Source organism: Saccopteryx leptura, chromosome 1 (genome assembly GCF_036850995.1).
Source record: "Saccopteryx leptura isolate mSacLep1 chromosome 1, mSacLep1_pri_phased_curated, whole genome shotgun sequence".
In the NCBI taxonomy this organism is placed as follows: Eukaryota; Metazoa; Chordata; class Mammalia; order Chiroptera; family Emballonuridae; genus Saccopteryx; species Saccopteryx leptura.
The window spans coordinates 325,532,385-325,545,902 of record NC_089503.1 but is presented as its reverse complement, the minus strand read 5'-3'; positions in this window follow the sequence as shown (position 1 = coordinate 325,545,902).

The window sequence follows — 13,518 nt, the reverse complement described above, 5'->3', positions numbered from 1 at the left end:
ACTTGAACTAGAAACACGATCATCACTTCCTCCCTTCCCATTGACCAGAATAGGCTCGTCTTTCTAATTTAACTGCAAGGGAAGCTGAGAAATGTAGGGAGCCTGTGGTATATTCAATGAACACTACTTTCTGCTACACTGCAGGTTACACTCAAAAAAAGTTTGAAAGGCAGTAGCTTGAGAAACACCAGACCCAAAGCTACTTCACATTGGTTTGGAATTTCTTCAACTCTCTCAGAGGTTGCCAGCTAAAAATTGAAGATACTGTGACAAATTAGTCCTGTTAAATGTTTTGTTCTGTGTGCCCCCATTACACTGTTTCTACCTCTAGGCTAGTATTGTTTCATACCTAATTCTGCACTCTTTCCACAAAACTGTGAGCTGCTTCATCCTTTTTTTTTTTACACTATTAATTCATGATCTAACAGGCACAGCAGATTCCAGTAGTTGTGGGGAGGAGTGTTTAAAGAAAAACAATATGACATTTTGAATACACAATTAGGTAGAAATGTATTTAGAATGCAAAAAGAAATTGTAAATTATTAGAACCTTAATATGTAGGTCCCTTCCTTCTGTGAATTCTTTTAGGAAATTTACCAAAAATACTAAGTAGAAATGCTTCCTGCCTGCAACCTGGTTTCTGCTTCACACCCAGAACTCCAAATACTCAGCAGCTCCCAGTGCTCCAGGGGCTGGCTGCAAAAGTCAGACGCCTGAAGCTTAGGCTTCATTAGTTTCAGAGTAAATAATCTTTGAAGGTACCCTATAAAGGTTGGTTTAATTAAATAACTTGAGCTAAAAGCTAACTTCATTTAAAGATATCTGATGTAAAAGCAATTTACAAAAGCTGTTTGTTTTTTTTTTTTTTACAGAGACAGAGAGAGAGAGGGATAGACAGGGACAGACAAGAACGGAGAGAGATGAGAAGCATCAATCATTAGTTTTTCATTGCGCATTGCAACACCTTAGTTGTTCATTGATTGCTTTCTCATATGTGCCTTGACCGCGGGCTTTCAGCGGGCTTTCAGCAGACCGAGTAACCCCTGGCTGGAACCAGCGACCTTGGGTTCAAGCTGGTGGGCTTTTTGCTCAAACCAGATGAGCCCACGCTCAAGCTGGTGACCTCTGGGTCTCGAACCTGGGTCCTCTGCATCCCAGTTCGATGCTCTATCTACTGCGCCACTGCCTGGTCAGGCTATAAAAGCTGTTAAAATGCCTAGTAATCCCAGTTTACCTGGAATCAAAAGATGATGGTCCATATAGTTTTTTTCTGTTTGTTTGTTTTTTGTTTTTTAGAGAGGAGAGGGAGAGACAGAGAGAGAGAGAGAGAGAGGAGAGACAGAGAGAGAGAAGGGGGGAGGAGCTGGAAGCATCAACTCCCATATGTGCCTTGACCAGGCAAGCCCAGGGTTTCGAACCAGCGACCTCAGCATTTCCAGGTTGACGCTTTATCCACTGCGCCACCACAGGTCAGGCCAGTCCATATAGTTTTGCTTCATTTTATTAAGCTATATATCTTTTGTTTTTATTTTCTTTATAGTTTTAAGAATATTGTTTCTCAGTCCTTACTACCTACATAATTTAAACTTACTGGAATCAATCTTGTTCCTTTTAATTTTTCATTTACTTTTGTGCTTTCCAAATAAGGATGTGATATATAAATTCTTGATACTAATGTTGATTCCCCTATGATAAAAAGAAAAAAAAGCATTTGTCCTTTTTTTTACAATACTTTCTCCAGCAGCATAAGTACCATTTTTCAGAAACAAAAGCCTAGAAATTTAGTGCCTTTATCAAGCCCCCTTAGCTAATTAGTGGCAAGAACAGCTAGAATCCATTTGTGATTTGCAATGAAATGAGCTTTTCACCCAACTATTTAGCTTCAATTGAATTATAATGACTGAACTACTGTTAACAAACACATTATTCCAGGTTTGAGGTAAGTTTCTCCTCCCAAACACTATTAATGAAGACTATCTTCTCACTTTTAATTAAACTATTATTTTAATTTGCTTTGGTACTAACAGTCATTATTGTGAAAATATTCTTTCCTTTATCTAATCATTTACTGTACATCCTTTATTTAAATTCCTAAATACCTATGTTTATTGAAGATGACTAAACCTCTAAAATTTCTGGTAAAGTGTTAGTTAGGAACTCAATCTCTAAACTAGATTGATCAGGTTCGCATAATAGATTTGCCACTTCCAGTAACTGTCTTGGTCAGCTCAGACTACTGTAACAGAATACCATAGTCTGGATGGCTTAAACAACAGACATTTATTTCTCACAGTTCTAGAGACTGAGAGGTCTAAGATCAAAGTGTCATCCCTGTTCCTGGCACCTGGTGATTCAGTTTCTGGTGAAAACCATCTTTCTTCTTGCTGAGTCCTCACATATCAGAAAGAGAATAAAGAACTAATTCTATCATGTTGTAGCCCCACCTTCATGATCTCATCTAAATCTAACTAACTCCCCCCTCCAAATATCATCACATTGGGGTATTAGGGCTTCAACATATGAATTGGCAGGCACATACATTCAATCTATAACAATAAAATTGGTCATGCTACTTAACCACTCTGAACCCCAGTTTTTCATCTGTAAAACAGGAATAATTATAGTTCCTAAGTCGTGGTGAGATTTAAATAAGCTTTAAATGAAATTAAAATAGTGCCTATTACATGGTAAGAGCTCAATAACTCTTTTCTTTTACTCTTAGCTTTTATTATTTAAAACAAATTTAGATTCTACCATCTGGACAAGAAAGAATTCTGTTTCCACAAATAAGGAATATAGTGCTGCCTTGATACAAAGAAAGATGTACTCTACTATGATGCTTTGTCCTAGCCCTTGATACTTTATTGCATTTGTACTCCACAGGACACAATAATAAAATATGTTGATTTATAATGTGCCAGTGTGCTCATGCCATTAGGCATTTGTTCTGCCCTGTACACTTCTAGATCTGGAAGCTCCAGTTTGAGGGGTTCTGGAGTTTACTTTCTCCTTTCAGTTAGTCTGGAGTGGCCTTTGAAAGAGCACAATGTATCAATATGAAACCTTAGAGCTGCAGCCCAGTATTCTTATTGTCTGAATATTCCAAAGACCAAGAAATGTCTCATTCTCAAAAAGCTTCCCTAAAACAAAGAAGTGTCAAAAAGTTAGAAAAAAACATATTCAGTCAAGGTGATTCAGCTGGGGAAGACTGTCTGGGTTGCAACTAAAAGTTTACACCAAGTTGTTGTATTATTTTGCAATAAGTAGAAAATATTTAAGGAAGGGAAATTTATGGAGCAGATAAATGGAAGTCAGAAAGGTTAAATTTTACAAGGGTGTATACATGAGTTTTCATTGCTGCTATAACAAATTACCATAAACTTAGTGTCTTAAAACAACACAAATTTATAATCATGCAGTTCTGGAGGTCAGAAGTCCTCACTGGGCTAAAATCAAAGTGTCATCAGGGCTGTGTTCCTTCCTAAAGGATATGGAGAATATTTTCTTGCTTTTTCCACCTGCTCACAGTCCTTGGCTCATGCCTCTCTTTCTTTCATTTTCAAAATCAATAATGGCCAATTGACTCTGACATAGCATCATTCTTATACTTACTCTTCTGACTCTTCTTTCCATATTTAAAGTATTCTTATGATTACTTATTTGAGCCCACTTGGATAATATAGAATAATCTAATTTTAAATTTAACTGATTACCAATCTTAATCCCATCTGCAACCTTAATTCCATTTGCTATGCAATCTAACATACAGAGATTCTGGGGATTAGGGTATCTTTGGATGGGAGTATTATTCTGACTTTTGCTGTTATTTCAGATTGTTCAGTGGTGCTGGCTCATAGACAAGTATCTAAGCTCTTCAGCAGATATATTCTTAGAATAGCAGTGGATGCATCAGAGTATTAAAATTTGATAAAACTAACTCCTACTGATTTAAATTATGTATTTACCAAGCAATCTTCCAATAATAATTCATTTTTCCACATGGATTTGTCTATAGAAATACGATGCTTTGAGCAATGAACAAAAGCATCTGGTCAATTTGGCAATTATTATTATCCTTATAAGTAAACTTATATAGATTTAAATTTTTTTTATTATATTGATTTTAGAGAGAGGAAGGGAAAGAGACAGAAACATTAATCTGTTTCTGTATGTGCATTGACCATGGGTTGAACTGGCAAACCCTGCATATCAGGACAATGCTCTAACCAACCAGGCTATCTGGCCAGGCTGTGTTGGGTTTTTAATATAAGGGCTTTTGTGGGCTTGATCATTGTGTGCCTTAAACCTAAGAGGCTTAGTAAGCTGGCAGCCCAGTTTTCTGAGTCTGCAAAAAGGAAAATAAATCTTTGGACCTTGAGGAAGTCCTTCTGTCTCAGTGTTTTCCCAAATGATTAAAATCTGACGTTAATATACTTTTTCTCTTCTAACTGAAAAAGAATGGATCTCACCATATGGCTATGAATTAAAAGTTCTCCTAACTTCTTCCATGACATCTGTATCCCTGAAACATTGGCAAATGCTCTTTTCTTTTTACTTTTTTTGTGAGACAGAGAGAGAGAGACAGACAGACAGACAGACAGACAGGAAGGAAGAGAGATGAGAAGCATCAATTCTTTGTAGCAGCTCCTTAGTTGTTCATTGATTGGTTTCTCATATATGCCTTGACAGGGGGTGGGGGGAGTGGGGGTGGCTCCAGCTGAGGCAGTGACCCGTTGCTCAAGCCAGTGACCTTGGGCTTCAAGCCAGTGACCTTGTGGGCTCAAGCTAGGACCATGGGGTCATGTCTATGATCCCATGCTCAAGTTAGCAACCCCGCACTCAAGCCAGATGAGCCCACGCTCAAACCAGTGACCTCTAGGTTTCAACCTGGGTCCTCTGCATCGCAGGCGGATGATCTATCCACTGCACCACTGCCTGGTCAGGCTCTTTTTACTTATTCTTATTTCAAATCTGTATGCATATCTCTTTTCATTGTGATTCACTTTATTGAACTTCACAGATGTTTCCATTTTACAAATAAAAGACAAGACCCTCCACCAGCAAAAAATCACAACTTTCTTTATTGTGATACCTGCTTTATTGTGGTGATCTCTGAAGCCAAATCTGCAATATCTCTGAGGTTTGCCTGTATTTTATTTATTTTATTGATGCAATCATTTCATTCCTAGAACTGATCTACCTAAAATGGCTAAAATATGCCTGTATTTTAATTAGACTCTTTTAGTTGCTTAAATTACTTCCAGATATTTACAGTTCATTATAAAAATAAAATGGATTAACAGTAGAAATTGTAACTAGAAACTATCCAGAATTGATGTATGCTTCTCTCCGGTGTGCTCTTTGTTTTCCTGTTCATAGCCAGTCCAAACTGTTTCTCCACTCTGTTTACTTCATAGTTTCTGCTCACTTAAACTTAGTTTGTATGTTCTTTAGAATTTCTGTATATCATGAACTTTTAGCCTCACTTCCACTTTACTATAGTCCAGGGGTCTCAAACTCAACTCAGCATGTGGGCCGCAGAGCAAGATCACAGCCGTTAGGCGGGCCGCACTAGGTCTACAAAAGGCAACTGTTACGCAACACTTTTCTCACTGCAGTTGAAAACAAAAAAAAATCAGTACAACAAGCACAATCGTACATGCAGTTTACTCGGTGTCACAAAACGACCAGAAACTATAGTTCGCATCACAACTGCTGTTAACTAAGCTAATATCTAGCTAGGATGCTAGAGAAATGAAAAATACAAGTAGGCCCCTAGGCTTACTTAATTTTATCCAAAATATTTTGAACTTCGTGGATTAGTCTGCGGGCCGCACAAAATTGTTCGGCGGGCTGCATGTGGCCCGTGGGCCGCGAGTTTGAGACCCCTGCTATAGTCTATGCTCATTTCTTTTGCTCACTTGTATATATATAACTAGCTAGCTAGCTAGATGATAGATAGATAGATAGATAGATAGATAGAGAGAGAGATAGATAGATGACAGGGAGATAGATAGATAGATATAAATGTCACACACACAAAATATTTGTCTGAGGACCCACACACCTAGAGATAGCCCTGATTAGAATTACTATTATTGGCTTAGAGTGATGGCCCTTAATCTTGACTGTACTTTAGAATTACTTGGGTTGCTTCTAAAAAATTCTATTTCACAAACCACTACCAGACCAAGTCTCTTCTGTAGAATACACATATATAGATATTTATATGCCTGCATTCTTTTTTGCATTTTTCTGAAGCTGGAAACAGGGAGAGACAGTCAGACAGACTCCCGCATGCGCCCGACCGGGATCCACCCGGCATGCCCACCAGGGGCGAAGCTCTGCCCACCAGGGGGCGATGCTCTGCCCATCCTGGGCGTCGCCATGTTGCGACCAGAGCCACTCTAGCGCCTGAGGCAGAGGCCACAGAGCCATCCCCAGCGCCCGGGCCATCTTTTGCTCCAATGGAGCCTTGGCTGCGGGAGGGGAAGAGAGAGACAGAGAGGAAGGCGCGGCGGAGGGGTGGAGAAGCAAATGGACGCTTCTCCTGTGTGCCCTGGCCGGGAATCGAACCCGGGTCCTCCGCACGCTAGGCTGACGCTCTACCGCTGAGCCAACCGGCCAGGGCTATATGCCTGCATTCTTATTGAGATATGATAAAAGAGAAAAATGTAGATAAATATGCATTAAGACATTAAAACGATAATGGGATTAGTTGGATAGATAGAACAAGGCCACTGCTAGGTTGTGGTATCTTGGGAAAAAAATTTTGTGGGGTTTATTTCTGCATAAACATTCTGATTAAAAAATATATCCAGCCTGACCAGGTGGTGGCGCAGTGGATAGAGCATCGGACTGGGATGCAGAGGACCCGGGTTTGAGACCCCGAGGTCACCAGCTTGAGCGCAGGCTCATCTGGTTTGAGCAAAAAGCCCACCAGCTTCAACCCAAGATCGCTGGCTCCAGCAAGGGGTTACTCGGTCTGCTGAAGGCCCGTGGTCAAGGGACATATGAGAAAGCAATCAATGAACAACTAAGGTGTTGCAATGCGCAATGAAAAACTAATGATTGATGCTTTTCATCTTTCTCCGTTCCTGTCTGTCTATCCCTCTCTCTGACTCACTCTCTGTCTCTGTAAAAAAAATAAATTAATTAAAAAAATTTGTTTAAAAAAAATATATATCCAAATACGGCTGGGTAGCTTAGTTGGTTAGAGCATGATCATCCCAATATGCCAAGGTTGTAGGTTCAATCCCTGATCAGTGCACGAACAAGAATCAACTAATGAATGCATAAATAAGTGGAACAACAAATAGATATTTCTCTCTCTAAAATAAATTAATAAATTTTTAAAAGTGTATTCCACTGGATCCTGTATAGCTAACCACAAATTTGTTCTTAAAGGAGTATAGATGAACAATTCTGAACCTGCTTTATATGCATGCTGAGACTGAACAAATAAATGAACTGTAGATAACGGAATCCAGGTTTTTCACCTGGATAGTTATAAGTCATTAAAGAAGAAAAGATAGAATTTATTTTATGATAATAGATTGGAGTCGGAGATTACTGAATTAACTCTGTCTACTAAATTGCCAAATTACCAACTCTATCTGAAATCTTACTTGATCTTGGAAACCTAAGAAACAAGTTCCAGTTGTTGTTGAGATACTCAATTGAATACTTTCATTACATTAAACTACACTAATTTTATTTGTGTAGGAAGTATATATATTGTGTAGGAAGAATATATACTCAGGAAGTATATATTACACTAGTTATATATTCTTTGAGGAGAGAACTGTAAAACTTCTCTGTTCAAATACATTTAAAATGCTGAAAAGGAAAAATAGCATGATCTCTTTAAATCTGCAATTTAAAAATATTTTTTGAAACTCAACTTGGAAAATAATTTCTCATGTCAACTATTAAAACATTGGGTAAATGTGACTATTCTCTTTTCTTTCTCTCTCTCTCTCTTCTGATATAATAAGAGGGGAAAAATGAAGTGAAAGGCTTTATATGGTCTTATAGGAGCTATTTTACAAGAGATGATTGGTGGTAACATTAGAGGCAAGAGAATCAGGCATGGCCAGTGAGTGAAGTGCCTTGGATAAGCTGATTTAAAAGTTTTCTCTAATTTGAAAGTAATGTTTCAATCAAGTTGTAACAAAATTTAATGAGCTAGTGACACAACATTTTATCTAAGATTTTATCTTATGCTACTCTAATGGTATTTCTCCTTACAAATTGTAAATTTAATAATGATTAAGAAATAGTTACCTAATTATGTGGTGGTGTAGTGGATAGAGCATTGGCCTTGGATGCAGAGGATTCATGTTCAAAACCCAGAGGTCACCGGCTTGAGTGTGGGCTCACCAGCTTGAGTGCAGGGTCTCTGGCTTGAGCATGGGACTGTAGACATGACCCCATAGTCACTGACTTGAGCCCAAAGGTCACTGGCTTGAAGCCCAAGGTCACTGGCTTGAGCAAGGGGTCACTGGCTTTGCTGGAGCCCCTGGTCAAGGCACATATGAGAAAGCAATCCATGAACAACTAAGGTGCTGTAACTACAAGTTGATGCTTCTTATCTCCTTTCCTGTTTGTTCCTGTCTGTCTTTCTTGATAAAATAAATGAATGAATAATGATTAAGAAATATTTAATATGAGTAGACCTTTTAATTCCCATTATTAAATACATAAATCTTAATTCAGCTACTACATAATTAATTTTTGACCTCCTTTATGTGTAAAATCTATTTGCTACCTAAAATGTCACCATGATTAATAATCATTACATTGTCATATTTTATTTAGACTTATTAACAAGCCTATTAAGTAGGTATTATTATATTTTTATGGATAAAGATAACTTAAGTTTAAAGGTTAAATAATAAGCCCAGGTCTGCATATGTAGTATGGTGAAGCAGGATGCAGTAATAGTCTATGTGCCTGTGGTGTGTATAACTTCATATTTTACTGATAGTACCAAGAAAAACAAACCAGCTATGTGACAAGATTGAACATACTAAGGAGTAGCAAATATTACATTCTCACAGGCTCTCCCACAGTACTAAGCACTTAATTACCAGTAGTTCCTCAATAAACGCTTATTGACAAAGAAATTTTATTTTTACTTATTTTTTCCTTGTTATGGAATTTATTGGGGTGACACTGGTTAACAAAAGTATACAGGTTTCAGGTGCACAATTCTACAACACACTATCTATATACTGCATTATATGTTCACTACTGAAAAATTTAAAAAATGTCCTTGCTAAAATATAATTACCATTGGCCCTGGCTGGGTAGCTCAGTTGGTTAGAGCATAATCTAGATATGCCAAGGTTGCAGGTTCGATCCCAAACAAGAATCAACTGATGATGACATGAATAACTCAAATTCATGTTTCTCTCTATCTCTTCTTTGTTTCTTTCCCTACCCCTCTCTCTGAAAATGAATCAATAAAACTTTTTTTAAAAGATTTTTATTTATTTTTATTCATTGTAGAGAGGGGAGAGAGAGAGAGACAGAGAGAAGGGGGGAGGAGCAGAAAGCATCAACTCCCATATGTGCCTTGACCAGGCAAGCCCAGGGTTTTGAACCAGCAACCTCAGCATTTCCAGGTTGACGCTTTATTCACTGCGCCACCACAGGTCAGGCTCAATGAAACTTTTTTAAAGAAGAACTATAACTACAGCACCCAGCTAATCATCAGACCCAGATGCTATGAAGGACTCTTCTATTAACTAACCGTGGGGCCTTGGAAAAATTATTTAACTTTTATGAAGCTTCATTTTAAAATCAGAATAACAGCCTGACCTGTGGTGGTGCAATGGGATAAAACGTCGACCTGGGACACTGAGGTTGCCGGTTCGAAGCCTTGGGCTTGCCTGGTCAAGGCACATATGGGAACTGATGCTTCCTGCTCCTCCCCCTTCTCTCTCTCTCTCTCTCTGCCCTCTCTCTAAAAAAATTAATAAATAAAATATTTTTAAAAAATCAGAATAACAGTGCTTGTGGGCCTATTTGCCAAATTTTGGGCCATATATGGAAAATATGATTTGTTGAACAAATGAAAGGCTTTACAGACTCAAATTCTAATTTCAAAGAAGCCCATTAGATAGGGAGCCACTCCTTTGGAAAACTGGCTCAGCCTAGCTCAACATCCCACCATAAGTCCGGCTAAGAACTCTGGAGTCCCTTATTAGATTCTACTTCCTGAACCTTTCTGACTTCTTCATTTAATTTTATCACCTCTCCACTCAAACTAATCAGCTTCCTTTCCAAAGTCATTTTCTATAGCTGAAGAGAAGTATGCTGTCCAGAGGTTAGACTCTTCGGGCATTGTATTCAAAGAACATAGGAATCAATGTCCTTTAAATTTTCTGTATGTTATGATATTTGACATCTTTAAAAATATCTTTCTGGCTGGGGAGAGACTGCCCCTTACAAGGGTAGCCAATTCTTAGAGATTACAGAAGGCCTAACCTGAAGCATGTTTTTTCAAACTATCCAAAACAGAGCCACACCTCCTCTTTCTGGCCCATACATCCTGAGAAACATATTCTTTTGCCTTAATCATCCAGGGCCAGATGACAAGCAATTAGGGACCATCCTTATATCCCCAAATCCAAGGAAATTATTCAAAATAGTCAATCATAAATGCTTCCCCCTGCCTTGCCTTACCTTTTCCACATAAGCCTTGATACTCTAGCCTGAACATATTGCTTGCTCCTGCCTTTGCTTTCTACCAAAACCTGATGTTCCTCCAGTGCTCGTGTGTGGTGATCGGTGTCTTTTGTTTCTAGGGGAGCTGTATCATTAAACCTTTCTTCAATGGCATTCACCTCTCTGTGTTGTCACTGAGTCACCTTTATAATTAACATCTACGCACAGAATATAGGCCCAAGCCAGTCTTTTCAAACCCAAAAGCTAAAGTAGCTTAAGGGGCAGTGGAATAGCTAGTATTATTAAGATTTCTACTTCAGGGTGAGGTTGTCAGGATATACTCATGTTATGATCCTAATTTCTTTAATTGGCAGTCCTTGATCTAAGTTGATACAGTAGAGTTGCTATGACTTAAACTCACGTTTTTTTTGTGAAAAGGGAAAACGGATTCCAATGTTAGCCTCACCATTTTGTTTTTAATCATTGGACTGCCAGTGTACGTTTTTCTCCTCATTCCATGTTTTTTTCACATTAGTCAGCTCTCCTTCTTTTTGGGTGTTCTAATTCAGACTACATTAGCAGATTATGTATAGACCTTAAAAACAGACCGACATAACCTGGTATATAAAATACACTGAATATCTTAGTCCATTCAGGCTGCTAAATAAAATGTCATAAAAAGGATGACTTAATAACAACAAACATTTTTTTTTTTTTTTTATAGTTCTGTAGGCTGAAAAGTCCAAGAGCAAGACTCCAGTAGAGAGCCTATTTCCCGGTTCTCGAACAGGGACAGCAGTCCTCCCAGGGCCCCAAAGGAAGGCAGTTCTCTGGATTCTCCTTTATAAGAACATTAATCCTATTCACTATAACTCCACTTGTATAGCCTCTGCACCTCCTAAAGGCCTCACCTCCTAATACCATCACATTGGGCATTAGAATTCAACAAATAAATTTTGAGGATACAAACATTCAGACCATAGCACTGAAAATAGGTTGGTAAGGGAAGTACGTAATACTTCCTTAAACCCTAGAACACAGAGCTGATACTTCAGGAGATCCCGCCAATCATCCCTTGCCTCATCCCCTCTCCCTAGAGATACAGGGGATGGTTCAATCTTCGGGCCCTGTTTTCCCTTCTTGTTTCCTGTCCTTTTTGAGGTGACTAAATGGGAAGAGGCCAGAGCTGTCATTTTCTTTTCTACAGTTGCTCTTGACACCTGACTTTTTCATTTTTTCAACAAACGGAAAATGTAAACTTGCTGAGGCCAGATGCCTTGTTTGTGTTGTTCACGATTGTGTCAGTGCCTGGCACATAGTGGGCGCTCTACAAATACCTGTTAAATGAACGAACCATTATTTTACTGAGCGCTGCTGTGTGCCCGGAACCTCTCCGGGAGCTGAGAATAGGGTCAGAACGACTGAGCGCTGAAACCGACGCGCTAAGCGCCCTGCCTAGCAGGAACTTGGGGCTCAGACAACGGCAAGGCGGCGCTGGGTGGCGTGCGTGTCTGCAGAGTCTATTCCGGCCGGATTCAAGCTTCTCTGGCTCCCACGGCGCGGACAGATCTGCAGCTCCAGCAACAGATCCGGGAGCGGCTTGAACGCCAGATGATCCCTCCCGACGGACTCGCCGCGGGCATTCCGCTCTCATTCCCAGGCGCCTCCTGGTGCCCCGGCGGCCGCAGCACACACCTGTCGACCTCCTCCCCCCAGCTGAGGCTCAGGCCTGCCGGGCTCCAGGGAGCGACCCCCACCCCATCCGCAGGCTGCGGGCCTAAACGGCTAGCCTTAAAAACAAACAAGCAAAGGAACAAGCCAAACCGCAAAATTGTTCCCGGCGCCTTCCCCCACACCGCTCTGCGGATGAAGGGTGGACTCGGGTTCGAAACCTCGGGAAGTGCGTGGGGCACAGCCTAGAGTGCGGCTGAGGCGCAGCGTGGCCCCGCCTTGCTTCCCCCTGGGGTCCTCGGCGTGGTGCTTCCACCTCGGTCGGGGCAAGGTCGAATCCCCTCTTTAAGGCTTCTCTCCAAGCAGGTTTAGCTGGAGCCAGAGAAACCCGCTGTGCCCAGGGGCCAGTCTCCGGGTGCAATTCCAGAGATATCTTGAAATTCCTCTCTTTTCTTAAACTCCTAACAGGTAGGAGAGACCCAGAGGAGCGAGCGTGGCTGCCCTGAAGCTGGCGGGGGGGGGGGGGGGGGGGGGTGGGGAGGGGGGGGGGCGTTAGTAGCAGCACCAAAAGCTGCAAGCTGTGCGGTTTGCGCTCCTCCTTCTGCTCGCAGAGTCTGCCTTTGCCAGTCTGCAACCGCTCGGACACCTGGGGAACCCACTAACCATGCTTTACTTAGGCAAAGAGCTGTGAAGCCCTATTACCGCTGCCCGACACCCCAAACACTGTCAACCCTGCCACTGTTGTGGTGAATTCGTGGGTGGAGGTGGGAGGGAGGACTAGCAGAGGTAGAGTTAATGACCCAGAGAAATATTGCATCTGTGCCCTCTTGTCACTGTGTTTTATTTAAAGATAATGTTAGATAATGTTATTTCAACTGACAATCTCAACATTTCACCTACAAAATGTTCTAAAAAAAAAAAATCCTCCTTCTTGATAAGCACGCGTTCATTTCTGTTTCATAATCCAGTATACAGAATTAAATTGCCCACTGTAGACACAGGGAACCAGCCACTACCTTTTACAACCAGCACCATCAATTTTCTGTATTTTTTCCTTAGGATATGGATACTTACATTGACACAAGTTTATTCAGATGTGGTAACTTTTTGACTAACTAGGATAGATTTTACACATTCAAATCTTTGAGGGGGAAAAGTAAAAAGTAATGATGA